Source organism: Galeopterus variegatus, unplaced genomic scaffold (genome assembly GCF_000696425.1).
Source record: "Galeopterus variegatus unplaced genomic scaffold, G_variegatus-3.0.2 Scaffold2476, whole genome shotgun sequence".
Lineage (NCBI taxonomy): Eukaryota > Metazoa > Chordata > Mammalia > Dermoptera > Cynocephalidae > Galeopterus > Galeopterus variegatus.
This window is the reverse complement of record NW_007728587.1, coordinates 242,719-249,947: the sequence shown is the minus strand read 5'-3', so window position 1 is coordinate 249,947 and position 7,229 is coordinate 242,719. Positions and strand designations below refer to the sequence as shown.

Below are 7,229 nucleotides of genomic sequence, written 5' to 3'. Positions count from 1 at the left end.
TGAGAATCATGGGCTGGTCTGCCCGAGACAGTCCCAATCTATGCCTGTGGTCCTGGCGCCATTGTTGATAGCACCCTCTTAAATCTCAAAAGTGCCCCGGTTTGGACAATGAATTTTAGGGTCACTTAATTGCATGTGAGTGGCACGTGAGCCTTCAGCAGCAGCCGCCCCTCCTCCCTGCCTATCGCATCAACACTACAGTGGTTGCCACTGTGAGTAATTACAATGGCTGCCCTTATTGAGCGCCAGGATTTACCTTATTTCTGAACCTCACAATCAGTTCCATAAAGTAGATTTTATTCTTATCTTAATTTTACAGATGTGGCTTGGAAAGATTAAGTAACTTGACCAAGAGTTCATATTTCACCAAGTGTGGAACTTGGGGTGATGGCCCCAATTTACTACATACACTTCAGGGCTAGAAGTAATAGCAGGCCTCTGTAGACCCTCCAATCGGGGCAGGGCAGAGCAGGGTGAGGGGTGGTGACTCTGTAAGTGTGAGAAGAGCCACTTCGGAAATTCCCTTTAGCAATGAAACTGGTCTCCCACAACCTCCAGTGCCTGGATCATAAACACCTCTGGGAAGGGTGAAGATCATAGGACCGTGGGCTTTTGGGTTGGTAGCCAGCAAGAGCTTTACCTCCATGCCATGGTGCGAGGAACAGGCCTTGGCTTCTTGGACATTGTGCTGCATCACCCGAGCCCAGGACCCCAAGGTCAGTCCCTCACAGTGCCACTTCCATCACAACATTTTCCACCAAATATTATCCCAAAGCGTTAAACTATGTAAAAACAGCAGCAAAACATATAGGTCAAGTCTTCTTTCCCTGACCTTTCATGGTGTCTTATAGAATATAATAGCTTTCAAATCTATAGATACTAACACTATTTGTGGGTCACAACAGGCATTTTGTGTGTGCATATGTGTACATGTGGGTAAATGTAGACATGTGCATATGTTTACACACATGTATGATCATCATAATAGCTAACACTTATTGAGCACTTACTCTGTGCCAGGCACTGTTCTAAACACTTTGTAGGAAGCATCCTCATGTAATCCTCATACCAACTCTAGGAGGTAGGTGCTGCTGTTTAAGTCCAGAAAGTAAAAGCAGCTTGCCCAAGGTCACCCAGCTGTTGATGGGTAGAACAGGACTCAGATCCAGGGCATCCGGCTCAGGACCGTGCTCTTATCCTCTCTACTGCCTCTGGCTTTCTTCTCTCTCCTCTCCTTGTACTGGGTGGCTAACATTATATTTCTATCCTACCTACTTCAAAAACACTGGAGGCTCCTTGAACAGGCATTGGGTAGAGCTCTGGCGCCCTGCCGGTGGCTGGGACTAGGCTGCCCTCCTTTTAGGTAGGCTTGCATGCTGTCCAAATCACAGTCCCTTCTCTACGAAGCTTGCAGTTTCTCCAGCTCATCATCATTTCTCCTGCTGCGCTTTCCTTCACTGTCTATGGCTATGTTCCACATTTGGTGACATCCTTGGTGACATTTCTAGCATGTCTTTTTTCCAATGTAGCCCAGGTGCTTGTTTTAATATTTATGCATGTGACTTGACTCTCTTGTAAGCTACCCTCTGTGTCTCCCTCAGCCCCCTTCCAGCAGGACCCTACTAGCCAAGGCAGCATATTTGTGTGATTCAGAAAAAGCCTCTACCTCTGGGAGGGTAAAATTCAGAAAAGGTGCTCCTTTGGTGGAGCTTGGGCTGGAGTCCAGACCCATCAATCCCCACACTCCTTCCTCACACCACTCCTCGTCATCCCCTACCCCTGTGCCACCTGCCCTGTGTCTAGCAGAAGGGTTAACAGAGGAGTTCACAGTACATATCTGTTGCCTGAAATTCTAAGGTAAGGCCTGTTGAAATTGTTATAAAGGTTTACAAAAACCAGGAAGACCATAAGTGATATTCTTCTTAACATGTAAATCTGATTTATTTGATTAGAAGAGTTTAAATCAGAAAAAATAGCTTGTGCCAGCTTAAGTGGGTGCCTAATATCCAAGAAACCAAAGCCGATCACAGCAAATGCTGCTCGTGACAAATTTGACAAAAGCTTGAGAAAGTGGGAAAGTCTCTCCCCCACAACACGCATGCACACACACACACACAGCACCACCACTATTTACAAGCTGTGGCAGTTTAGGCAATTCAGGAAATCTCCCTCCCTGCCCCAGATTGTGCATCTGTAAAATGGGGCTAATAATCCTTACCCTCCCACCATTCAGGGGAATGACATGGTCATTAGAGGTGATAATGGGTAGTAGAATCACCCAGAGAATCCTGAGTACTGGGCAGAGTTGGGAATCATCACAATTATTATCACCAGGGATATCTGTTAAGTAATCACCAAAGCCTTTTTTTTTTGGCTTGAAAAATAATGGTGCATACATTACACAAGGATCCTTTCTGGCGTACAGTATGTTTAGGAATAATTGGAGATACCTGCATCCTCCTGGCTATGTGAAAGAAAACATGGTACAACAGAAGAACCCAGAGAGAGACCACAGAGCGCTCAATTCTTCAGTTTCAGGGAGATTTGGGGGGTAAATTGGACACTGCACATAGCCTCCTTTGCCAAAAAAGGCTTCGTAAAGCTTTCTTAAAAAGTTCCCATGGGTTTGGGGGGCTGGCCACAGTCTATCGGGGCAGGACAAACCAGGAGTGGTAAGACAGTTCTCTCAGTGGAAAATGCTAAATAAACACTGAAGCCAGCCTTATTCAACAGCTTTTAAAATGGGTCCAAAGAGGGAGCGATGGTGCAGGTGCCAGGGTTACAGCAGACTGGAAAGCTCTTCAGAGGTGGAGAGAAATGCCAACAGATGGGGAGAAACTATAGGAAGCCAGTATGAGTGGGAAGAAAAAAGGCTGAGGACTTTCAATGTAGGCAAAGAAAGGTGATGCATTTCGCGGGGGGAAAAAAAATGACCTAAATTATGTTTATGATTCATTAATTTACTAACTTTTCTAAAACCCTGAATTCCAACTAAGTGCAAGCAAGGCATGGTGTTTGGAATCCAGTATTGGGGGAGGAAGGCAGGTAGAAAGGACACTGAGAGAATACTGTCTCTGCCTTTAAGGAGCTTATGATTCAGTTAAAGAGAAAGACATGAATATTGATAAAATAGCAAGGCTTTAAGTGATAAACTCCATAGGAAAGGAGTGTGCAAATGATCAGGGAGGAGGAAGGCAGGTAGAAAGGACACTGAGAGAATACTGTCTCTGCCTTTAAGGAGCTTATGATTCAGTTAAAGAGAAAGACATGAATATAGATAAAATAGCAAGGCTTTAAGTGATAAACTCCATAGGAAAGGAGTGTGCAAATGATCAGGGTGGAGCAGAGTAAGGATTGACTCTGATCAGAGAAGGGCAATAATAATCAGGAACTCTTAATGAGACAGTCCGTCTGGCCTTGTGGAATCACCAGGATTCTGCTGGAACTAGATGATGGAATGCTTTTGGTGATGGTGTAGGACACAAATTCAGATGCATTTTGAGTGTTTTCCCATAAATATTGGTCCTAAAAGGCTGCTGAAGCCTTAGTGAATATTGGGAAATTTTAGGAAAAGCATTAAATATGAAGTCTGTGTGAGCCAACCCAGAGCATATCAGAGTTAAACCATGTTATAATATGCATCCAGTGTGGACTAAAAATGCCTGGTCCTGTTTAAAAGGCTACATTGCTAAAGCATGCACACACAGATTAAGAGGTTAATTGGAACCAGCTGAGTTGGAGTAAGATTACTATGTGTTTTCAGGATGTAGAGTCATTTAGAAGCTCAGTGGTAGTGTCTCAGGCTCTTCTGGAGTTAAGAGACTGTTTACTCCAAACTCAAAGTAAGGAGCAAAGCAGTATCATCTAAGACCTTTATAGAAGTCTTATCAGAGAAATAAGTAATATTCCCCAGCAGAACTTCATAAGGGAAAACAATAAATAAATAAAAGACAGAAGCTGCTTTAGGTCAATTAATTATAAGTCAAGGAAATAAAGACAGTAAATACGCTTCTTCGAATTAGCAGGTGGGTTTTTTTCCTCCCCCCAGTTCTAGTGTTTAATAGCCATTTCATCACAGATGGCACAGTGCCTTGATATAGTCAACTGCTTGAGCACCCGTGTTATATATAACTGGCAATAATACTGACCATTTGAACAAAGTGCTATGTGGGTAAAGAGGAGGGAAAGAGTCATTCTCCCTGGGGTAGTCAAGGATTACTTCACAGAGATCATGATGGGGGCGTAGGATTCCAAGGAGAAAAGTGTGGGGCAGGTCCTTCCAGGGCAAGAGAACAGCATGGATGTGACGCCTGCTGAAGAAGATGACGGGTGAAATACTAGAATCCTCTGATGCTGGGTGATCTCTCACTGCCCACCATCTCACCCCATATTCAGTTGTCATTTTATCTCTGGAAGTCTCGCCTCTCCCCCTTTCTCTCTAATCTCAATGCCTCCTGAGAGCTAAGGCTTTCATTAGCCCTCTCTTGGAACAGAATCACAACAAATCCCCCCGCCCCTATTCTCTCCTTACACTAATTCTTCCTCCTTACTGATGACAGTTCACTTTCCAAAGTCTAGAGTTCACCATGTCATTCCTCTGCTTAAAAACCTGAAGACCCCTCACCCTTTGATGCTAAGGTTCTTATATTATTATTAATATAGGATTCCCGCATTTCCGGCCAAAGAAAATATCTGAACTTCCTTTTCTACAATAAAGAAAAGATAGATGCACACTCATATCTGGAGAAAAGACTGCTGCGACATGTCCCAGCTATTAGACAATGCCGTGAAGGCAGACATTTACTTTCTCCTTTGGCGGGCAGAGTGTGGGCCCATTGAACAGAAGATGACATAGAAGCTCGGTCAGTTTTTTGTAGGTTAACCCAACGGACTATGGAAGTAGTGAATAAAGATGACATTGTCCACCCTCATGGAGCTTACAGTCTAATGGGGAGAGTATACACAGATAATTGCCCAAACAAGTATTTAATTTCAGTTCTATGATGGAAAAGGTAAGGTTTCAGGAAAGATTAAACCAGAGACCTAACTCTGGTCACCATAGAGATGATATTTTTAAGGCCTTGGGAGAAGCTGAAATTGCCAAGGGAGAGTGTAGTGTGAGAGGTGTCCCCAAAGAACTCAGGAATTTGGAAGGAGGAGGAACAGGTAAAAAATCCTAAAAAAGAACAGTCATAAGATATAAAGAAGACCCCCCCAAAAAACTACTTTATCACCTAAGCCAAGAAGAGAGAGGGTTTTGAGAAGGAAGATATGGCTAACTGCATTAAATACTGCTGCGAGGTCAAGTCACATGAGGCAGAACATGTACATTAGACAAAGCAAGGAAGCTATTGATGGTGACCACAAGAGGAGCTGGTTCTGCAGAGGAGTGAAGGAGGAAGCCAGAACGGAAAGAAGAGGAGATAGAGCGGAGGCAAAACTTCTGGCTGACTACCTAAACATGTGGCTATAAATAGAGAGCAGACAGGACGGGTGACAGCTTGAGGGAGGTGTGGAGTTAAGGGAAGTTTTGCTTGCTTGACCTTGTTTATAATAGAGGGTTCTAACCTATATTTGAGTGCTGAAGGGAAGAATCCAGTAGTGAGAAAGAGGTTAAAGATCTGGAAAGGAGAGAGTACAGCTAATGGAACAGGACTCCTGATTAGGTAGGAATGGACAGGATCCAGGGCACCTGTGGAGGGACTGGCCTTGACTAGAGAAGGGACACGTGCTCCACTGTAATATAATGGGGGACTTCATTTTATTACACCACTGCAAGTGTGACTGATCACCTTTCCCTACCAAGCTTCTTCCCTGGGAATGAAGGGATTGGAAGCATTTAAACTCCGAGACAATGAAATGACATTGTGATTATAAAAGTGGAAGGAGCTTCTAGAAAAGTGGGGTAAAACTGCTGGGCCATGTCAACGGTCCCAGATAAGCTTGAGAACATAAAGTCAGATCCATGCCAAAATGTCCAGTTGTGCCACGTTCTCCAGTAATTCTGATCTGTTTAGGCCCAGGCATAAATAAATCCAGAAGCCTCTGCCACGCAGGGACAATTCAGAGAGAAACAAAAGATTTACTAATATTCTTAGGACTGTAGAGAAAGAACCATGACCTCTGAGATAGATACAGAAATGAAGATAAGAGGAGGTTTATGGACATTGAGAGAGTGGAGGGACCCTTGGCTTGGAAATCTCATTGAGGCTGGAGAACCATCACAGTGAGGGAACTTGAGCAAGTGAGCTGGAAGGTGGTGTGGAGGCATAGTTTCTGATGATGACTAGGTCCCAGCTGTGAGCACGTGTGTGCGTGCTGAGGTGGAAGGGAGAAGACATCACTGAAGGTGAGGTCGTCATAGAACTAAGCAACCAGGGCTTTGGTTGGATCAGCCACAAGGACCTTTAGTCACTTAGAATGATGGCAGGAGTGGGGGCAGAGAGTGAGATCCTGACAATGATGTTAAAGCCTTCAGTGGGTAGGAGACAGAGTGAATGGGTGGCCGGTGTGAAGCTCAAAGGAGATTTCAGCTGTTCAGAAAGAGTGATCGACAGTCAAGGGGCAGTACTAGGGAGCCTGGAAGACACCAATGCCAGCTCCCACCAAGGAAATTGGGGAACTTATGATTGAAAATACATCCTCTACTAGAGAGAGCAGCAATGAAAATGGGGTCCTTGGGGATTAGCCCGAGTACAGTGAAGAGACAGAGTCTAAGGATCACTGGGGAAGAAGAGTTTGATGGAGCTGGAGAAATAGGGAAGGGGAGCTGGGGTGAGGGGAGGGCAGTCAGAAAGTAGTAGCAGTTCCTGGAATTGCAAGAAGGCTTGGTGACAGTGGTGGCAGCCCGCTCAGTGAAGTCTGGGATTACTTGATATCCTCAAATGAGTCCAACCGGTATCAATGTGGATACTTTGTAGAGCTCAAGACCACCACCAAATTAGGATGGGCATGGTTTCCAGGTCACGGTTCCTGAGGCTCTCTGACGGCTCTCTTACATCACTTTAAAAGGGCACAGATAAGAAATTGCATGAAATAGATGTAGGAGTGGGTCCGCAACTTCACAAAAATAACATATAAGTCATCAGATATCTGAGCCAATTACATTTTCCCATATGAAATCCTCTTCCTTCTACCTTTCCAGCCTCATCCCCTGCCATTTGCCCTACACTCTGCCCCGCTGTATCAAACTAGTCCTAACTCCCCAAGTGCACGCCCCTACCAGGCCC

General features: G+C 44.7%; 1 protein-coding gene across 1 annotated transcript in view; it reads right to left on the bottom strand.

The window, feature by feature from the left end:
* Window positions 1-705, bottom strand: part of LOC103597966 (aromatase) — a gene marked incomplete at its 3' end in the record, with an annotated part of 44,684 nt that extends 43,979 nt beyond the window's left edge. Inside the window, exon 1 of the mRNA XM_008581855.1 lies at window positions 698-705. The remainder of the gene's footprint in view (window positions 1-697) is intronic.
* Between the last annotated feature and the right edge of the window lie 6,524 nt (window positions 706-7,229).